The sequence below is a fragment of the Parus major genome, chromosome 11 (genome assembly GCF_001522545.3).
Source record: "Parus major isolate Abel chromosome 11, Parus_major1.1, whole genome shotgun sequence".
Classification (NCBI taxonomy): domain Eukaryota; kingdom Metazoa; phylum Chordata; class Aves; order Passeriformes; family Paridae; genus Parus; species Parus major.
The window spans coordinates 12,468,426-12,490,657 of NC_031780.1; the positions used below are offsets into that span (position 1 = coordinate 12,468,426).

A 22,232-nucleotide genomic window follows, 5' to 3' on the forward strand; every position below is an offset into this window, starting at 1 on the left:
AACATGAGTAAGCATGGACCAGCTATGAACACAGCTTTCATTTACCATACCATTTCCATAAGACTCTACCAGGAAATAAATAAAAATAAAAAAAAAAAACAACCCAGCAAAATCTCATTAATGGGGAAAAATAGAAGTGCAGGTAGGAAATACATTCAGCTGTCATAAAAATTTGTAGAGGAACTCTGCTTCACTGATCCTTTGGCTATGGATGAATTTTGCCTGGGAAAAAAAGCATTAGTTCAGCTATGTGGCCCTGTTTGTCTTGACTGTAAATTAATTATCTTGGCCTTTTTCATAGCGCTTAGGTTGGAAGGAAGTTCTTTGTTTTAAAAGGTAGATGTTTCTGTGCTGGTATTTTTTTTCTATCTCAGTTTGGCTTTTATTTAGGGTAGTAGGGCTATTTTCATTCTTCTTTTAATCCCCATTCATTTAGTTCACTGAAATTTAAATACAAAAACTTTATGCAAGTTGTATTTCTTTAGTAAACTTCTACCAACATACAGGCTTAAACCATGTGTGGAAATCCCCACACCCTGTTTCCGAGGCTTAGCAGCACTTGTAGGAGACAGGACTTAGGGCTTTGGCAGTCTTCCTCGGGACAGAAGACCAGAAATCAAAACAAGCAAATAAATATGACAAGGAAATGTTGCAGAACACAAAGCCCTGACAGGAACACTTGTAGTAGAGGAGCAGACACAATAACACTGTTTGCCTCCAAGAAAAGATGTTTTGAGTTAATGTTATTCCTCATGGTCTCTGCCTGTAGGAGAGGGATTTTAGCAGCTCTGGAGGCAGGGGCTGAAAGGGCTCTGAAGGTGGCCTTATGAAGGAAGATGAGGTGTTTGTTTGTACCCTCTTTTTTTCAGTAGATACACTGGGAATCACTGTCCCAAGCTCTGCATTTACACTTAAAATGTCCCTTTCCTTTTCATGTCATAGCTGCATATTTAGCTGGTTCATTCCCTCCTGACTCCCCTAAAATTGTAAAAATTTTTACTAATGAGAGTACTTCAGAGTACTTGCTTGAGTATCTGCCTTGCATTTCTGCCTGGTGGCATTGGCACAAGCATGTGGACAGGAGCACACATGCATTAACATAAGCACCAGGCAGGGGACATTTGCAGAAGGGACATGACCATGCAGTGAAAGCAGCTAAACCCCTCTCCTGAGGGGAAAACTCTGGCTGGAAAACTCCATGGGCTCCTGGAGGAGAGGTTTGCTCAGGCTTGGGTTTAGTTTTGCTTTGGTTGCATCATGCCTGAATATTCACTCTTGGTGTAGAGCAAGATAAGTACGTGTCCCTTCAGCATTTTATGAAACAAAGTAATGCAGATATCTATAAGTGAGACATGACATGAAGCGTACAGATAGTAAGTTTGGAATAGTTCTGGGAGTTAAGAATTTACATGTCTTTATTAATTATTAGATGTTATTAGTGAGTGACTAAGGAACTGGGAAGCTCTAAGCGTTCTTTTGAAGTAGTGTACCCAAATTAGGCTAAATAAATAAATAAATCTAAAAATGTTGGGGAATGTCTGCTCTAATGAATTTTCTAAATACACAAATCACACTTATTAAATCAGTGGATCTTTTAACTGTAAAAATATTATTACTGTTACACTAGGGAAATCCATTCAGAATTATAAAATATTTGGAAACTCTTTCTATGTTTCATTTCAGTGGAAGGGTTGTACGTTTAATAGGAATAAAAAGAAAAAAGTATGTTTTGGGATAAAGTTTTAAAAGCCAGCTTCCCCCCTTTCTTTGTGTGTGTGCCAATTTTCAATAAGAACTGTGTTCTCCTTTTAGTGTTGTTTAAAATAAACTACACATATAACAAGATGTTGAAATTTCTTTATGGTATGTTAGCACTAAGGACAGGTTGTTAAGGGGTTATAAAAAATATTAGTTTCCACTTTATGACGGTTGTGTTGGTTTTTCTGCAAATTAAATTTGATGCTACAAAGGGCTATATGTGATACATACAACTTTCCCTCACTGTAATTTCCATCACCTTAATGCAGCCAACAAAGCCTGTCTTTCTAGTAGAAGAATCTCAGCTGGAGAATTCCCCTCAACCTGTGTAATAAAATTCTGCAGTAGAAAAGTGTGGGACATCTACTCACGTGAATCAAAAGGAGGAGGCAGGATTCTCCATGCATTAGCTTTGCTCCTGCTTTTATTTATCCTTTAACCTATATTTCACTTTGCATTTTATACCATTTATGTGTTCCTTCATCAAAACGTTTAAGCTCACATACAAGTAAAACAGACTTTGCTGTTAGTGTTTAAGAGGCAGTACAGAAGAATATATTGTTTTATTATTAAAATACAATTTATGAACCAGAAATAATCATAGATGCAAATTTATACTTTGCACATTTTTTTTTCTTAATAAGAATATGTATATTTTCATCTGGGGAGAAAGCAGCATTAAAATGAGCGAGCCTGGGGAGTATTGCCACACACACAGGCACACACACACGCATACGCTTGCATACACAAAAGAGCCACAGTGAGGGATTGCTGGAGACACAAACTCCTACCAAAGCCCAGCAAAACCCAGCTCTCTCCAGGAAAGCTGGAGCTCTGCTGCCTGGGCTGGCCAGGGTCTGAGCCCCTGGGATGGCCTGGGACCGCAGCAGAGTGGCAGCACTGGCAGCCTGGGGTGCTCAGCGCTCCAAAACCTGGCCTTTCTGAGGAGGGGAAAAGGGGGAAATAACACCACTCACCTGGTGGGTTTTGTCATGCCCTGGTAGCTCTAATGAAAATGGTTGGTCAGGAAAAGCCTCCTCTCTTTTCCTTTTTCTGTGCTACCTATGCTGCAAACATAGTTCACTAGTGAAGCAACTTCCAAGTTTGAAGGATTTGCAGTAAAAATTGGTGTATTTTTTTAGTCTGAGGTGTGGAAATCTGGTCAAAGACTTCTTTTCAGCTGTGATTAATAGCCCTAGGTGCTGAATGGGGTATTTGTGGAGGGGAGTGTGATGCTAAACAAAGTGTTTGGTACAGCAGCTCTGCTCCTGCTGGAGCTCACTGCAGCTGGGATGAGGGCTCTAGGCATAATGTAGTAAAACTTGCTTTGAAGAATTATGAAGTAAGAGGCTAAAACTTGTGTAAGACTAGAGTTGGTTGTGTGCCTTACAATTTCATCAGTGTCCCTAAAGGTAGTTGCTTGATGTTTAAGTAATTTTCTGTTCTTTTTATCATATTTGCAAATGTGAATTTTTCATCAATACTAAACTCTCTACCTCAAACCTAAGTCTGAAAATTGGGGTTCCCTGCCATCTGGAGCTGCTCAGATCCTGTGAAATGGGAGACATTCCATTGACTTCTATTTGGTCTGGATGAAATCAATCGTGGAAAAATAGCTGTGAAGTGGAACTTGATTTATAGTGATGTTGAGATGAGCTGGAGAGCTGACATCAGCTCCTTGTCAAAGGGAAGGGAAAATGCTACTCGCTGCCCATGGCAGTAGGGACAGTGCCACAGCAGGTGGGACAGTGTTTTTGTGAGTTTTTTATTACAGATCTGCACTTGGTTGAATGGATTTGACTAAGCAGAATGCAGAAGAGTGCATTAGTAGCAAAGGGGAGCAGCCTGCAGTTTGAGGCAGGATACTCAATCTGCTGGTGTACCTAAATCTCTATGTGCTTTACCAGAGCAAGAGGTAGTGTAAGGAGTTATGGCCCCACTGCTCATCTGCAGGTCCTAGTTATCTGCTTCCATTCTTCCCGGGTTTGGTTCCTGTTCCCATATATGTAGATTTTCAGAATGTTCCCCTTTCTTTGTGTCATTAGCCTGTGTTAGGTGTTAACCTTTCAATATTCTTATTAGGTGTCTGAATACAGGACCAGCACAGGTAAATTTATTAGGTGTTCTGTTTTATAGAGAAACTTTATAGCCCCAATGTAAAAACAGTGCTCTTCCCCGTCTTTCTCCTGCCTTTTTTTTTTTCTTTTTTCTTCCCCAGAGAAGAAAAGGTTGCAATAAATCTGCCTTGTGAGACCCTCAATTCTCTGTGCAAAGCCCAGCAGTTGAATTTCATGGTGCTTTGACTTGGTTTTGAAACTTCATTTCATTGCAGCCCTTTTGTTATGTTCAGGAAACAGTCAAGGCTCTTCTGGCATCCCTTTGGCCTGTGCCATCCCCTCCAGCTGAACTCTGCCATGTGTGCCTTGTCTCTGCCAGCTGCAAGTCTCTGCTGTCTTCCAACACACAGCCCCATGTGTTTGCAAACATTGTTTTGGGTGGTACCTGAGGCCTGTGTATCTTCACTCAGTATTTGTGCTCAAAAGTGCATGGCAGGTAGCAGAGCCTTCACAGTGCAACTCTGTCGCCCTGAAGTTTGGAGGAAGGTATAAGATATTGCAATTATTTGAGTAACACCTTTGTTATTGCACTTGCTGACCCACCTCTGGTCTGTTACTTGTATCATCATCATCATCATCATCTTGTCTTTGGGTAAGCTCAGCCTGCTTTTGGCATTTCTAGCAGGTCAGAGGATCGCTTCGCAACTTGCAAATTTGGCTCATGGATTTGAAGTCCTGGCCATGAATTGTAGAGGTATTGATCTTCCCTTTCTCTGCTTTCCTTGCTTTGGTTTGGTAGGGTTTCAACAAGTGTTTCTGTCATCCAGTTGCATTACAAATGGAACAATAATATTTAAACCCTTGATTGCTGAAGTAAAATCTGTGATTTTATGAGCCATATGGAGAATGCTGGATTCACCTGTTTTGTTTCACTTGAGCTTTAAAGTGCCTGCTTACTCCTAGTAGAACTATTTTTGAAAGAAGGTGCAGACACTATGGTGACAGTTGCCTTAGGAGTGCGTATGACGATACAGAGGGGAGGGTGCCCAGAGGCAGCCGGTGTTTGCTGTCCACAGGAACTGGGACACCCTGTGCCCCATCTCCTCATGTGTCTCCCTCACCCCTGCCTGTGTGTGCTGTGGGCTCAGCCCAACTGGGGCAGGGGAGAGCAGGGACTCTGGTTGCTCCCATCCATTTCCAGTGGAGCCCATGGCAGATGATGGGTCTGGGGGTGCAGGATGTCAGTGGGAGGTCTGTGCCAGGCAGGAATGGCCCATCAGCAGATTGGTTGCTTGAGCTGGGTGGGGTGCACTCCACCTGTCTCATGGGCAGGCAAACTCCAGGCAGAAACAGGAGTAGAAACCTATAAATTCCTGAACATTTCACAGATTAACTACCATGTATTTCAATTAAAAGGAAAAAAAGAAATCCACCCTGCCCGTTGGGGATAAACATTTGATGACAAGCTATAAGAACCGTCAGTGAGAGTATTGATCCCAAATGTATCATGGTGTGTGTCTGTAGTCCCAGTTTTAAGAACTACAAGCTTAATGTATTGCATGTATAAGATGTTGATCTTGATGGCAACCTGAAACATTGACTGCATTTTATTACACCTAACCCTCATATTTATTTACATAATAGATTTGGATGGGAAATATCTGTCTCCAGTGAAGTATGTGAATTAGAAACACAAAAACTAAATATGAGCACTGGGAATAAATACACCCTGGCTTGTGAGTCAGGTGTGCAGTCTGTGGGAAGGGCTGTGATTAGCCATTATGTATGTCCTACAGTCTTGCTCGCCTTACCGAGATGTGATTTTTATTTACAAGGCTCCCTTTCTCTGGCTGCAGTTCCATTAAGTTTTGCTGTAGCGCTGGAAGAGGCAGGCCCGTTAGCTGCACACAGATTTACTGTGCGAGTTTAAGCTAATGGATACTTATCAGGCAGGCTGTATTTGGTGATCGTCCATCATTTGCTCATTAAACAGTGTATCTAAGTGATTCTCATTTCCTCCCTGCCATGTCTGGAAAGGAGGAAACTAGACACATTACGATGGAATATTAATGTCCTGGAGGATTTAGCCACCCATAATTAGATCTCCTTTGCATAAACCTGCTAGTGCTACCTTATTTTGTTGTTTGTCTTGTTCTCCTTAATCACCTTCACATCTTTTTCTGTTCCTAACGATCTTTTTTTCAGTTTCCCTTTGTAATTCTGTCCCATTTGTCTCATCCTTCCTCCTTTTTTTTAAAAAAAATTTTTTTCTTTCTTTCTTTTTTTCTTCTTTTCCTTGACCTAGTGAGCACAGCAGTCTGGGTTTCCCCACTCCTCCCTCCTTCACACAAAAAGGCTGACTTTGCCAGCAAAACCCACAGTCTCTGCCAAGCCCTATTACTGACTTTGGAGAAAAGCAGCTAGAGAACTTGTGCAAATTTAGGCTCTGAACTAGCTAAATAAGCCATGTCAGTAAACCCTCTTGTCTTATTCCCTGGCCTGCTGGCTCATGAAAGGACTAATACATAACGGTCCTATTTAAGGTGGAAAAAACCCTTGCTGGCCAAGGGCCACCAATGGCTGGATCAGCTGCTCACTCAGGAGAGAACGGGGAGGCGGCTCCGGAGCTGCGAGCGATTGTGCCGAGGACCATCCACGCTTCCCATGGGGGATCCCAGGGTTAGGGCATGGGCAAGGAACACACCATCGCCTCTGTAGGGATGCCCTGGTGTCCCAGTGCTCCTTCCCACCAACCACCAGGGCCAAGTGTTACTAAAGCCGAATGGAAATGATCTCACAAACAAGTGAAATGCCTTATAAACAGGGGGAGACCTGAGAGGAATTCTCTGGTGAAGTTGATGTTCCAAGGGGAGTAAAGTGGCTCCAGTGGCCGGTATAAAGCACACCCAGCAGCTTCTGCCTTTTCGCTCCCCTGCACGTTGATACGAAGGCACCAGGGGGATTTCCCTTTGCTTTCTAGCTGCAAGGTACTGTAAATGCGTCGGGATACATTCACAGGCATCTATTTTCAGCTGGCTGGCGAAGCCCCTCAAAACTTCTATTTTCCTGCTGAATGTGAAGGTTTCTGTGTGCACAGTGGCTGGAGAAAGCCCCAGCTGCTGACAAAGAGGGGCAGCTCGGTTCCTGGAGGAGGCGATGCCTGGCTCGGGGCCGGCTCTGCGCCCTGCAGCGCTCCCGGGCAGCGGCTGCAGCTCTGCCGCAGCGCCGCTGCATTTAATAACAAATGGGGCTGCTTCTCCTGCCGCTGCTTCCCTCCTGCTGCAGACTTTTGTGTTTTACAGTCTCTTGTCTCACCGATATGACGGACAATCTTTTCAGGGAACATCTAAGGAGGAGAGTGGGAAAGCCTTACAGCAAACTGGGAGGTGATCTGAACAGGAGGGGTTGGCTGGCTTCTGCTCAGAGTAGCCATTTCCAAACCTTTTCCACTGCTAGTTGTGGTGGCAGTTCCCGGGGCTGTGCAGGGCTGGCCCTCTCTGGGCAGCAGGTTCCGTGGAACAGAGGTGTTCTCCTCTTTCAGTTTGAGGTATCAACCTGTCTGCACCTCTCCAAAGGATGAGCTCTAGATGTACACGGAAAATACCAGGCTATTTAAAGTGTAAAGGTTGTTAACACCCTTTGTGCTCCTGCCATGCCAAGCAGCTGGAAAGTGGCTGCTTTACAATCCCCAATCCACAAAGTTTTGAGCATCCGCAGCTCCCTTTGACTTTGTGGAAATGGAAGCTGCTCTGCATTTTGCAGGATTAAGACACTGTATCAAATCCCAGGCTGCCAGGGCTGTGGGATGAGTTTCGCACATGAATGGTGGTCGGATGGGGCTATTCTGTGTCCTGCGCTGATTTGGGAGCATGTAATTGCATGTGATGGGAGGGATGGAGCACAGGCTGCGTAGGACAGCACAGAGTTTTGTGTCTGAAAGTGGCAAAGGAGACTGAAGATTAGAGATCATGGAGCTTCTGCGTGTGGCTACCGATAGCTAGGGCAGGAAAAGATGTGATTAATGTGTGACTGGCTTACAATGCGGCTTGGTGCTGGAGTATTTCTCTAGAGGGAAAGCTGTGAGGCTTGACACATACGTTACAGCTAAAACATAGGCATCGGTGAGACTTCCCTGCGTTTGTCTGAGAGTTCCATCACCAGCAAAATCTAACAAAATCCTCCAAACTAAAAAAGTGGCACCAGAATTTTGTGCATTCAAGGTATTTTGTGCCTGATGTTTTCGAAGGTTGCTGGCAGGTGAAGGAGTAGCCCTGATCCTGAATGCAGTGCTTGGTGACAGCCCTGATTCAGGAAAGTTTCCCCCATCAGGGGTGGGACATGCTTCTAACCCTTTCGATTTCTCAGTACTTCCTTGCACTCTCACAGTTCCTGATGTTTTCGTTAGTGAACTACAATGTTTTTATATTATGAGAAGTGTTAAACTGGTCCTTGTGGTCCTTGAAGCCTGTGTAACAGGATAAGGGAGCATACACATGCCATCTGAATTACTGAGGGGCTGTTGCTCACTTGAAAAGCTTGATTGCATCTAGAAATCAACATTTGGTGCAGAAGCATCTTACTTTGATAAGGTTAACTTCTTTCCTGGGAGTGATAAAGTGTTAAATAAGCACTGTGACTGTGAATGGAGTTCAGGTAATGGTAGCCCCATAAATAGATGTTCTCACTCTTAGGGGAATGGATGCTGAATCCTTTCAGAAGTTTCTCTGAGCACAAAGAACTGAAATCTTTGAGCCTGCAGCACTCGTGACCTAGCAATTAAATAAGCATCCTTGGAGAACATCTGAGACGAGCGGGCAAAATGCAAATATTTGGCATGTGCAGGAGTGCTGTATTGTGATGTTGCTGTTGCCCACAGTTCTTCCTTACGTCTGCTGTGTGCTTGTTCTGGCTCTTGCATTTGGGCCCCACAGTCAGCTGGAGCTAAACCGTGGTCTTCTCCAGGCATGACAGCAGGGAGTCCTCCTGTGCTGGGGCACAACAGGGAGGGGAGGCAGATGTGTCCTTCCACTGCCAGCAATGACCTCCCTGTGCCAGGCCTCAGGTGGGCAGTCCACAAACATAACCATCTCTTGAGTTGACTAGCAATAATAATTTCTATGCTGCCAGACCAAGGCTATTTTCAAATCAAACCCAGCCTTCCTGAAGGGTGTCAGCTTCATAGATACCCCTAGATTTCAGCAAAGACACAGATGTTGTAGCAGGCACATGCTTTGGTGAGATTCCTGTAGCTATCTCATGATCATCACCTTTTAGCTACAAGGATGTAGCTAAAAAGTCTCTTTTTATTTGCAGTATTTTATCTTTTTGTGCTAGCAAATACTATGGATCATTTACAAAAGAGAAGAAAAATAGGTTAATGCTTTAAAAATGGAGTGCTGTGAGTGTTGATATCAAGGTGTAGTACTGGACTTTGAAACTTTTTCTTGCCCATTTTTTTTTTAATAAACTACATAGCAATTTTGGCACTAAGGGTTGTGTATCCTCTCTGTTGGTCAGCGTGTTGCACCATGAGTGCTGTGCCAAAGACACATGGAGTTGAGTGGGACCAAACTATTGTCCTCTTGCTGTATTTTCTCTTTATTACTAAAGAAGTAAAAATATGCACTTCCAAAGCATTTTAAGCTTATCATTGTGATGGAGAGAGCAGATAGAGATCAGAGTAAGAGTGTACTTGCATAGCAACTTCTGTGTTCCAACCGTGGCTTAATGTGCAGGCACACCATGTAAATTGGACAGAAAACAGGCTGAGTTTGTGAAAGAAAACTTCAAGAATCCAATCCAGCAAAAAGCCATGTGAAGCGCATCTGTGAACATTCTGCCCATGGCTTAACATCAGTGTTTTTGTGTGTCTTCATTTTTAATGCCTAGTATGAAATGCCTCCAAAATTTCAGAAAATGCTGAGCCTTCATAATCTTGTCGCCAGGATTCTTTAAAAGTAGTTAGAACTGATACAAGATCTCTAGTTGCTTTGGAAAATCAGGGTTCTCAGTCTTGAATGGTGCTGCTGTTTCCTGTGGTTTTCCCAAGCTGCAGGGTTTTTCATGCACGTGGGTGGCTCCTACCCGCTGAACATCAGCCTTGTGGACTTGGGTATCCACATATTCAGAGTGATTAACGAGCACAGATGGAAGGCTCTAGTCCTTGACTTTGATAGTTATGAGTATGTCTAGCATGTCTCAGAAAATGTATTTTCCTGCTGATTAAATGGGAATTATTCTTACTCTGCAGTGCATTTTGAGAGTGATTGTGTTGAAGTCTTTGTACCTCTTCCCTGGCTTTGTTTTGCCCATTACCACAAGTTAAGCACCAGCATCTACACAGTGAATATTGATATACATGGTCACCTAAGCCAATCTATGTTTCAAGGAATGAGAACAAAAAATATTAAGAAACTGAAAATTCAGCTTAAGTGAATCATTCTCTGGCTACTATTATGGGCTAAGGGTGTTTTTGACTTCATTCTCAGTAATGAGACATGGAAATCCCTTCACAGCCATAGTGACCAAATCTGTTCTGGGTCCACTATGCCCTGCCAGGGAGGGCTTGTCAAGACCTAAGGCAGTCCATAGGGGTCTATGGGACTCCTCTGCCCTCTGTGAATAGCATTATGTCCCCAGATCTCCAATCAGCCTGGGAAGCCTCTTCCTGCTTCCCTATGGCTCCAGCAACAGACATGTGCAACTGAGAGCAAATTTCATCTGCACGTGTCCATTAAAGTTGACTTTAGGAGGAAGAAAACATATTTCCTTCTGACTTCCATGGCTTCTGCTCACTGCTGAGGTTGAGGAAAAGCCAGCAGTGACACCATTTCAAATGCTGGCTCCTTAAATAACCATTTATATCCAGAAGATTAGGCAGCCACAGAGGAACCTTGCAGCTCTTGGTTTTATGCCCGTTACGGAGAGGGAGCATAAGCAGATGGAGTTAGTGTCTCCCTACAATTACACTTGCTGTCTATGACAAAGCCTAATCACTTATTTTTTGCTTTAGCTTCAGAGCCATTTCCTATCAAACTTTTGGGGCTTCTTAATAAGTGTATACACACAGTCTTTTGGTCCTTCCTTTCTGGATGTGGCTGCTTTTGCTCCTTGTGTCTCTCTCTCCACTGTCTAGCTGGGTGGATGGATGGATGGATGGATGGATGGATGGATGGATGGATGGATGGATGGGCAGGTGAGGATCAAGTGCTTGTGTCAATTGATACTGCAATTCCTCTTGGAATAGACATGGCTCCTGCTTTTTCTTATGGTTTAACCTCTGAAAGATGATGTTTGCTTAAAAGAGTTAAAGGAAAAATGGAAAAGCAAAGGCAAAGGTGGTGGTAGTGTTGTGAGCAGCAGCTGCAGGGCGATGTGTCTGTGCCTAAGCTCAGGAGGCTCCATCCCACTGACCTCCTCTTTCCATGGATATGCAGCACTCTCAGCTCTGTGGTGGGTCTGTGCAAATAGAGGGGGAGAACCTGAAACCATGACTGCAATAATATAAAGTGAATTTCAGTGCTGTTGCATCCACGTGAATGTTCTCTGTCCCCTTTTCAGTCATTAGGGAGCAAAGCAAATTAATGCCAACAGAGGCTGATTCAAACCTTTGCCCTCATTTAAGGGATTCCAAAAACTGTGGTTTTGTTACGTGCTGGAGCCAGCTGCCCTAGAGCAGCTCAAGGACTGGAGCAGTCTTTGGTGTTTAACCAACATGAAAGTCAGTGCTAAAATTGTCAATGACCAGTGCAGATCCATATACTACTCCTTGACTAGGACCAAATTTATCTCTTTCATGTATTTTTAGCAGACTGAGCTTTTTAACCTCTCTTTCCAAGACAAAATGTAAAGAAATAAAAAAAACCTCTCAGCATAAAAGTAGCGAGGTAAAAAAAATCAGCAAAACTCTCCAAGCAAAACAACCAAAAAGCAGTCAAGGATAAAATAAAATTAAAACCTTCCCCTTGTCTGTTTTGAGTAAGGTACATGAATTTCCAACTTGGCTTATTTAGTTTTGGAGCAAAAACCCTCCCAGGTGTATATAGATTTTGATGTTAAAATGAGACACGCGTTTGTGTAAGTCTGAAATGGTATTTCGGATAACTGCATCCAGAGTTTTTCTATTAAGAGATGGGTCAGAATGGGAACAAGATGGTGGCTCACAGAACACAAAATGGTAGGTGAGCCCTCAGGAGGGAGCACAGCCAGCCAAGCCAGCTCTGCCACCGTCAGGGAATAGGACCAATAATGGCTTCAATAAGCTTCTAGCTTTGCCTTGTGTTTTCCTTCTGTCATTCTGGAATTTAATATTATGTGGCATGGCCTTTATGCTAACATAGACTCTGAAAAGCGTATAGCCAAGTCTCAAGTATGATTTCTCCAAAGAAATGGCTGAATTTCATGCTCCTCCATTAGTAAACACACAGATTTAAGAAAACCAGAGGGGTGCTCTTCTGTGGAGCACACATTTTTTTTATGGTTAGGACATAAAATTACATTTGTCAAGGCACTGCCTATGTAAATTATATTCTCTGTTCCTAATGCTATATGATGGTACCACTAATATCAACTTGATGTCAGAATTCCACACTGGATTGGGGGAACAATGTGAGGAAAGAATAAAATCAAGACTCTTGTGATGCAAATGTCAGTGTAAATATTCACTGGAGCAGGTTGGCCTGAGCATACAGGGCTGGTCAACAGGGGTTGTGCTTGTGGCTTTGCAGTATGGTTTGGATTCCAGATGTAGAATGTGCATTTGAATCCACCATAACACAGATGAAAGGGTGAGCATTGTTCAGTGTATGGAGTAAATAATATTAATCAGAAAGTAAAGACCTATAATTTAAATTTGTTTGGTGTCAGAGTGGCAGAGTGGGCAGGTAACGATGACAAACTTTTGCAATTCAAAAGAAGAACTTCTGCAGTTACTGCTTTCAAATGCCCAGTCTGACATTAGTATAACCAGCACTAATTTCAAAAACAGCAGGATCAGGCACCTTTTTGCCTGGCATGTTGTTCCCTTAGTTATTTTTAAGAATGTAAGAATCAAGTGGCATTTTTGTAATTCTTAACAGGCAGAAGGTTTTAGCTATGTCACTTGCAAGTGCTGAGCAACCTGACAACCTTCACAGCAACAGCAAGCCTTAAAAGCAGTTATTTGTGACTGCCATATCACAGAGCATGGTTATACATCAAAATAGTATTCTTTAATTCTGAGAAATTCCTAAAGATATTGCTGGGTTCTGAATATGGCAGGTATGTTAGTATGTTGGGATGACATAAGTCAGGCAATTTTTCTTCATAGTACAGTTCTTTACTATGATCTGTTGAAATATCTATTTCAAAAAAAACCTCTGTGTTTACAATGGCAATTTTGCATGTGCAAGTTGTGAATGTACAACATTTCAAATATGAATTACCAGGCAGTAGTGTTTAAACATCTATTAAAATTTCAAATGAACTTACTTCCACCCATTCAGGAAGAAACTGCAAACACAAATCCCATATTTAGGTTAAAAAGTAGGAAAGATCTGTTTACTAAATTTCCAGCTTATGAATTATTTTATAGAAAGCAGTAAGTTCTTTTTCAGCAGCGGAGAAGTCTGTTTTAATACTTAATGTCATAGTGGACCTAGTTTTCTGATGACTTTGCTTTCCAGTTGGTTTGCTTTAGCAATCACAACTTATTTTTATTCTTTTTCAGTTGAAGAGGGTGAATCTTCAGATTTTGCTTTGACCTGGGACTCGTCAGTGACTCAATCAGGTAAATATTTTAGGTTCTTCTGATTGCAAAAACTGCCAGAAAGCTGCCAGGCTTTTTACAGGAACTGTATTTTGTATGTCACATTCCTGTCTCAAATCCAAGACTACCCACTGCAACACAATTTTTATATCAGTTCCATATGGTCAATAAAATCTATTACACACAGAGACTAATATACTCTTATCCTCCAGAGAGCCATTCTTTCTTCTTGTGGGCACACTGAAACGGGTTGTGATTTCTCCAGTATAACCACTTTGAAGTTTTCTGCAATGGGCACTGTTACACATTCATTCCAATCTAATTACATAAAAGCTGCTTTAATAGGAATTTTAAGCCTCAGTCTCAACTGGAATGTGTGTATTTCTCCTCTCTGAGGAAATTGGAAAGTACTGTCAGGACTGCAGAATAAAAGTGGTACATCGCCATGGCAGAAAGGTTTAAAATTTGAACAAGCTTTTGGTCTGCTTGACAGTAATAAACATGTGTCTGAGGCTTGTTCATCCGTGCTAGGTCAATAATTTGAATAAAAAGAGGCTCAAGAAACTGAACAGGATAATTAATTGTCTGTGTAATATGTATGGATAACACAAGCATGAGGGTAAATGTCAGATTAGTTTGTGTTTAAAGTAACTAGTCACATCTCAATCACTGTGCCCCATGTAAAGATATTTTGTCTGTTTTTAATGTTTATGAGATGCTAAGAATATTTTTGATTTTGAGGCCAGTAAGTCTATTTCTGTGCTCTCTCCACATTGGACTGTGCAATGGTATTCTCTTAAAAGCTCAGCAATGATATGAAAACAGCCAAGAAACTGAGCAGTAATATGAAAACCAACAATGTTTCATTCCTGGTTAGATGGATTTTGTAAGAGTCACGGGGAGCCTGGCTCCCAGGAGACGCTTTCCTACGGAAGTGAGCATCTGTCTGGTCTCGGAGGCACAAAATGCCTTTGTGTGGCACTTTGTGGCCTTTTGCTTTGTACCCACTGTGCTCTCAGATGCATCTTCTGGGGCACTGGGTGCATCTTCTCTGGGCACTCTGGCTGTTTGGAGGGGTTTGTGTTTTCACTAGTCTTTGATAGCAAATATTGCTGCTGCTGCTGCTGCTGCTGCAAACCCCCAGCTGTGATGTCGAAGGCCCCTTTGTGCCTGGAGCTAACGGTGCATGAAAAGAGCGCTCGCCAGCTCTCTTGCTTGACCTTCATCTCAAACAGCACTGGAGTGGAGTTACCGGTGTTATCTATCACAAGTCTGGAAGTCTATTAAATTCAAAATAGGCTATGGTTCAAAACAATGACAAAAAAATAAATTCTGTGCACAGCAGAGTTAATTTGGGGTTGGTGTTGGTGACTATGCCTTAAGTAAAAGACAGACTGTAAAAGACTTTTACCAAATTAGTTGAGTCTCCATTTTTCTTCGTTTACTCCCACAATTACAGCTCTCATTCAAGAGGTCGGATGTGAGAGAAAATGTATTGTAGGCATGATTTATGGCAGCTTTAGGAAAATGTGTGTTAATTGGGGGATTTTCTTCTTAATATATTTAGTAGCTACAGATGTCAATCTTGTACGTGTATAACAATGTAACGCTGTATCCTGTCAAGTTGGGATGCAGTACATGGGACACAAGTTGCAGGTTGGAATATGATTGAGGAACTACAGAGAAAAAGCTTTAAAAGCCCAAGTTTGTGGTGGTGTGGCTGCGTGGAGTCACTGGCTCTTGTGTGGTGTGGCTCCTCAGCTATATTCAGTAACTGAAACCAGTCTCTCAGTCCCAGTGTGCGAGACTTTCATTATGCTCTTTTATGATCTTCCTGTTTGCATTAGCTCCAGTAGTGTGATGTTGAAGTTCAATAAAGGGTGAAAAAACACGCTTCAATTTCTTGTTTCATGCCCCTTCCTTCCCTGGCCCAAAATGACAAAATTGCCTCCCCTTCCTTGACTCCCCCCAAAAGAAAAAAAAAACCCAAAGGCCAAACCTGGGACTTGTTAACTCTGAAACATTTTCCAGATGTTTCAAATTAACATACTTCTCTCCCTCTTTCTCCTGTATGTGTTTGTACATCTCTGTGTGTGTGCAAACACATACAAAATGACTTCTGAAAAATTCTGTTGGCAGTCTGCACAGCTGCTGTGGGCTGGGGGAGTCATGCTCCCAGGGTTGGGTGGTATGTAGGGGCAGCAAGAGCTGTTACAGGTAGAATGTAAACTTTAAACTTTTAAAAAATATATAAGTATCTTTTTCTACAAGTGAAATAATTATATAGATGTATCCACGGGGAAAAAAGGAGCTTTTGCTGCTATATTTTATTTTGTTCATTTAACCAGTAGAAGTTATTCTGGAAATTTTGCTTGTGAGCATGAGTTGAGTCTGCAGGCATAGGTCTTGTCTCTGATGACCATCTGTCCTTGGTGTGCCAAGCACGGGGCTCCAAGCTCAGTGTCTCCTGGGGGAGCTTCTCTGCTGCTGACATGTACTGAGGGTGCACAGCCTGTGCATCCCTGCCCAGAGCAGGGCACTGGGCAAGCTCATGGGAGCTGCTTAGTGCAGCCCATGGAAATTTGGCCATGAACACCATGGCAACAGAAACCCTGTGCTCAGATGGGTCTGTTTGGTGATGGCATGGTACAGGACCATCCTTTTTCCTCTGGCAGAGAGGGTGTGCACAAGTTGCTGTCTGCTCTGACATAACTGCTCATTCCTGGTGAAATCTACCAAGGCAAGAATCCAACCCATGGTGTAATTGCACAGAGGAATTTGTTCCAATACTTCAAATACAGCTAGAAATAGTTTAATTTTTATATATGTATTTTTTAATAACAACAACTTAAAGGCTGTACATAATAACTTAGAGAAGCAAAAATACATATAAGAGGCAGAGGCTGTCCTTGCACCAGGGTGAATAATCTGAATGTCCACCAGTACTGTTTAACAATGGGTATATAGTAAATTTCCTTCCTCTTCAGGTTTTGTAAACATCTTTTCCTTAATGCAAAAGGAAGAAAAAAAGCTTTTCCTTTCCTCTCTTAATTCAAGGACTTAGTTTGTTGTAAATAGCTGGTCAGGCATGTTTTGCTGCCTAAGAGGCAGAGATGTTTTGTGTTCCAGATGAACAGTGCAGCCGAGTTTTTCTTCCCCCTGCTTTCCCATCCCTTAACAGCACGTACAGCCCTTGCAGTCTGCCTGTCCTACTCCAAAAATGTCACTGGGGCTGGACTGGGCAGGGCTGCTGTAGCCCAGGCAAGTGCCCACCTCTGCTCTGCAAAAGGGGTTCTGGCTTCTTTGAGCCAAGATGAAAATATGGTTCGGTACTCGCAAAACAAAGGTCCGGTCAGACAATGCTGCATTTCTGTTGCAATACATCACGAGGGTATTATCTTGAGGAGCAACAAGGGACATTTTAAAGAACTAAAAAGTCTTACTAAATATATAGAGAATTTAAGGCATTTTAAAGACCTATGAAAGCATTTTATATGGGAGTTGCTGGGGAGTTTCTCATTAGCCTGACTGTGAGGCCTCAGGGAATCTTGGCTGAATTGTCTGGGGCAAACAGAGCAGATTCTGTCTTCTCCTCAGGAGCCTGCAGACCTAAAAGCCTAATTTTTTTGTGTCTGCTTTTGAGGTAGCTGAAGGTATCTTGTTTTTCTCTGCAGCTACATCTTACAGTACTGATCAAGAAAGAGTTTTGGAAATAGGGAACTGTGGGCCATGTCCTGAGTGCTGGGGACAAATGGAACATTTGTCTGGGTACGTTTCTGTGCACAAGTATTTGCAGAGTGTGGGGGTTCTTTGCAGTGTTTGCAACAGGAAAGGCCTCTCAGTGCCCAACCATCCATTAGCACATAACATTAGTGTAATTCAATTATAACATTCCAGAAATCATAAAAATAAATTACAGGTTGGTATTCCCCGCTTTCCCCATTAGCTCCAAATTTCCTGTCCCTGCCACCGAGCTCGCAGCAGCAGCTGGGCACACGTGTGAGGGACATGTTAACACAGCACAGCATGGGGAAAAAAACAAAATACAACAATTTGGGACACAGGTATTTGATGTTTTTCTGTTAAGATTTCCCCCCCACCCCGTGCTTTTTTCATGCAGTACACTTCTTTAGATTTTTAATTGCCTTCTGCAATATTTTTTAAAGTTTGCCTCCTTTCAGGGGAAAGAAAAGAAGAAGCAGCAGCTTTTCAGAAATGAACCGCAAAATAAAGGAAAACCACCCTGTGGTCACTCCTTTTCCTCTCTCTTATGCTTTGCATGGCATCTCCCAGCTATGTAAATCAAAATTTTCACTTGGTATCTCTAGAGGAGCAACATCTTGACACAATTTGGAGACTTATTTTTTCTGCAGGGCTACCAGACCCCATGCTGGGGTGTTTTTAATGCTGTCTCTGCTGCTCGGGGCTCATGTTGCCTGTTCCCTCCTGGCTGTTCCCTCTGTTATCCTCCTCTTTCAGTCTTCTGATCCTAGTGCTGCATTGTCTGCTCCCAGTGTTGAGGGTTTCTGTTCTCCTCTGTTCTGTAGAATTTGGTTTAATTTTGACTTCTTGGGAAAGCTTGTGTCTCATGAAGCAGAGACTCGCTGCTGACAGTATTTTTGCCTTAACTTTTTCCCATTATCTGTTTACTGAGATAAGTAACAGAAAATGTGTTCTCCTGCCCCACCTTTCCCCTTGGGGAGGCCTGTTTTGGCTACACAGCTGCTTGTCCCCTCAGCTTTCCTCCAGCACCCTGGGCTTGCGTGGTCTGCTGCCTGGTGCCCAAGCCCAAGAGCAGCACTCACAGGGCCATGGGCTGTGTCAGGGGCATTCAGGGAGTCCAGGACAGGAAGACTCCACAGACCCCAAATTCCTTTTCTCTATTCCTACGTGCATTGGATTTTGTCTCATGTAACTTCTAAATGCAGAATGCAGAAAAACACAACATGAAATTCTGGGATCTCTGCTGCAGAGTGCTGGAAAGGTCAGTCGCAACTGAGAGGACATTAGAAATCTGTTGTTTTGCAAGTACTCTGAAATTACCTGTCTTGAGTGCCTTCACAAGCTCAGACATCTTCTAGAAGCTGATTTCATAAGTAAACCTGTATGAGAAGATTCTGATTACACTGGGTAAGGATTTCCAAAGAAATAAATCTTTGAATTTAGCAAAAAACTTAAGAGACTTTGGTTACTTTTTTAGTTGAGTATTTTTTCAGTATACTGTGAGATCTCAGCTGATTTGGGTTTCTTGTGTTGGTTTTAAAAATGGCATCCTTGTCCCTGAATTGACCTGTGGGATGCAGTCCAGTTAGTAGAGTCTGAGGTTCTCAAAATTTTAAACATCTGCGCAGGAAGCATCCAGAACCCAGAAAAATGCAAACAAGAAATAAAGCTTGGAATGTATGCAGCTCAGGTTACTGCATTCCTCACTTATTATAAGTTGAAATTTTATTTTCCTTGGTAATGTGTGGGTATTTACGATGTGTTCTTTTAGAAGAGAAAATAAAAATAATTATCAGTTCCTAATTATAAAAAGTTATAATAAAAGAATAATATAAAGATATTATTAAAGAAATATAATTTAAGGAAAGTTCTCTTGATAGTTTTTTATCAAATGGAAGATGAAGTAATAGAAAGTACTTGATACTCAGATAATGTGGTGGATGAACATCCTAGACAGATGTAAGATTTTTGTAGCTGGATCATACAAAAAGAAACAATACAAGTTTGTTTCAATACAACCCTTCCCAGATTCCTCCGTTTGTAGGAGTCACGGCACAACTCTGTATCTGCAGGCACCAGGGCTTGCTGCGAGCTCCCGGGCTCCTGGGATGTGGGGCTGCCAGAGGAAGCTGTTGGCTGGAGTGATGGGGAGGTTCCTGGGGGTCCCTGAAGTCCAGGTGACATCCTGCAGCTGTAGCACCTTCAGGGGAAGGAGAAGGCAGAAATGGGATTTGTTGGTGCGTGCGGCCCCGACACGTGTGTGTGCCATGGGAACAGCCGCCCCGCCAAGCTGCCCAGGCGGCTCCGGTGGAGCAGCACCATAGGTGTTCCCCTCTTGTTTGGGGAGGGAATCTCCGGCAAGAAGGAGTGATCTTCAGATGTGAACACAGCATGGGTGTCAGTATTTAAATTAGAAGCACACACCTGTGTATTACGGCGTTTCCTAGAAAATACTTACTATTAAAAATGTTAATTGGGAAAATTATAGTGATAGCACAGAGGAGGAGAATTAATTTCCATGGTACAAGAGGCGAGGAAAGAAAAGCTCATTTCAAAGTGAGCTGTCAAGTTCTCCCCCCACTCCATCACTCACCCCTTCTCAGGGTTCTTAAAGACAATGTACACTGCAAAGCTGGTCTGCTTAAAGGAAGCTGAGTGTAGCACATTGCAGCATGTCACTGGTGCCCAGTGCCTGAAGCCAGACCTCCTAATTGCTACAGGTCACATCTCTAAAGGAGGATTTCTGCAGGCTGCAGGGCCACAGCCCCACCTGGCCTTGGAGATAAGGCCCCAAGGACTGGTGTGCACTGGGATGCCAGCAGTGCATCAGGACTGGGCAGCAAGGTTTCAGTCAAGCCTAGGAATATCTCTGGGGTCATCAGGATTACCTCATCTGAATTCTTGTGAGCCTGGTGTTTGTGCTGGCGTGGGGCTGCTGTGGATTTGGGGATGTTCTAATAGGGTCTCTGGCAGCAGCATCCTGTCAGAGACACAAACATCCCACCAGCATGGATGGTTGCATACTGATGTTCTGAGGTGGGCAGGGGCCAACCTCCCCAGGGTTGCATCCCTGTCTTCCCAGCATTTTTCTCCCTGTGACAAATGTGCTTTTTATTTAAAGGTGTGCCTGTTGGCACTTTATCTGCTGGGAGATTGTAACACTGTTTCATTTCCCAGCAGAAGGAAGTCAATCGCTTTCAGGGGTGGACCATCAGGAGCAGCCTTCCTGGCTCTCCTGGGCTTGCTTGGTCTCCCTCAGGCATGAAAATCCTCGTGAAGGATCTGCCATTGAGCTGGAGTGAGTGCTGGAGAAGAGGAAGGCACAGCATAGCACCGTCCCATCTTCTTCCCTTCCTGTGTTTCTTTCAGTGGTGCCACCTTGTTCTCCCTTGCTGCCCAAGTGGAGGGCAGCAATTAGATAAACATCTTTTGTGTTTCTAAATAGAAGTTATATCTGTTGTTTACCATAGCTTTCAGGGGCACAACTATGAGTAATGGGCTAAGGTAAAGCAAAGGAGATGCTAGGCTGAATATCAGGAAACATTTCCAGGTAGTGGGATCTAATGGCATGGTATTATCTTCCATTACTTTGGGAATTTACAAACTAGATTGGACAAAGAACTTGAAAATAAACTATAGGAATCGTCTTACATTAGCAGAGGGATAGATAAGATCACCTGATAAATCCTTCTCATCTCTAATTGATCCAATTCTGCTTCACTCTGGATTTCCTAATCTGCAGATTTGAGCAGAGAGAATGATCAGACAAATTGTGCTTTCTAGAGCTTATTTCAGTAAATATTTTTATGTAGGATCTCACAGTACTTTGCAAATGCTAATTAAGCCTCCCAACCTAGTAGGAAGTTTTCCTTGTGTCACATATCACACTACTTTGCATTATGCAGCGTGCAGAGTGGTGCAGGGTGACCTCCCCCAAAGGCTTGGGGGCTGACGGGCACTTGCCAGCCCATCCTGCTTTGAGTCATTTCTGCAGGTCAGTGGCTCTGCTTTTCCAAATCTGCCTTGTCTGCCTGGTAGGAGTGGGGGAAGCTGAAACCACGCTGCCGTAGGAAGTGATTGCAGTGGGTTTTACCTTTGTGAAAGCAGACAGCTGGAGAATTGAACAAAAGTCTCCTGGTGAACAATTTCTTTGGTTTTCACAGAAACTTGTTCTCCTTTGACTGGTTTATATTTTGCAGTTGTAACTGGCAGCTCAAAGCTCCCAGCCTGAATAAATGTAGAACAAGAATAGTAGAATATATTATGTTGGCCTGTTGCTTAAACAAGAAAAATCAATAAAATATAATGCCACAGTGGTGGATCCCCAGTAATCATTCTTCTTAAAAAAAACACAAATTGTGGCAGTAAGGAGAATGGGGTTTTATAAACAAGGTTGTAAAAGAAGAAAAATAAATGGAATGAGCAAGCTGCACTGCTTTGCATTCTACGCTGTGTAAGAACACTGATATGAAACTCTGCAGTGAAGAAATACATGAAATTTATGATGCTTTGCCCAAAAAATCTTTGCTTGTTCAGTACAGGAAAGTAGAATCATTTGGGTTGGAAGGGACCTCTAGTGGGTCTTGCTCAACATTGACCTGACTTGTAAAAGTTTTGTAGCCTTTACTATGGTATTTTTGGTTATATTGTCTTCAGGTGTTTAGCTTTTAGACCAAGAGTCCAAGTATTGTTATTGTAGTATAAAAATGTGTAGCAAACAAAAATTAAGGCGGTAATAGAAGATATGTTTGCATTTCTGTCATTTAGTGTCTAAAGTAGCCTTTTTCCAGTGTCACTACAAGGAATTACGATGTCACTGTCAAAATAAACCAAGCTCATCTCATAATCTTGTATTTGTTGTGTATAAATTCAAATGAGAAAACTGTTAAATGGCACCATTTATAATGAGATTTGAGATACCCTATAGCTCTCACTTGGAGACAAGTGAC

General features: G+C 42.7%; 1 protein-coding gene across 2 annotated transcripts in view; it reads left to right on the top strand.

The window, feature by feature from the left end:
• The first annotated feature begins 13,494 nt into the window (after positions 1 to 13,494).
• The window catches only part of ZNF423 (zinc finger protein 423), a 185,392-nt gene continuing 176,654 nt past the window's right edge, over positions 13,495 to 22,232 (top strand). For both annotated transcript variants that reach the window (XM_015640245.3, XM_015640246.3), the window contains exon 1: positions 13,495 to 13,581. The gene's annotated coding sequence lies outside the window, so the exon portion shown is untranslated. The remainder of the gene's footprint in view (positions 13,582 to 22,232) is intronic.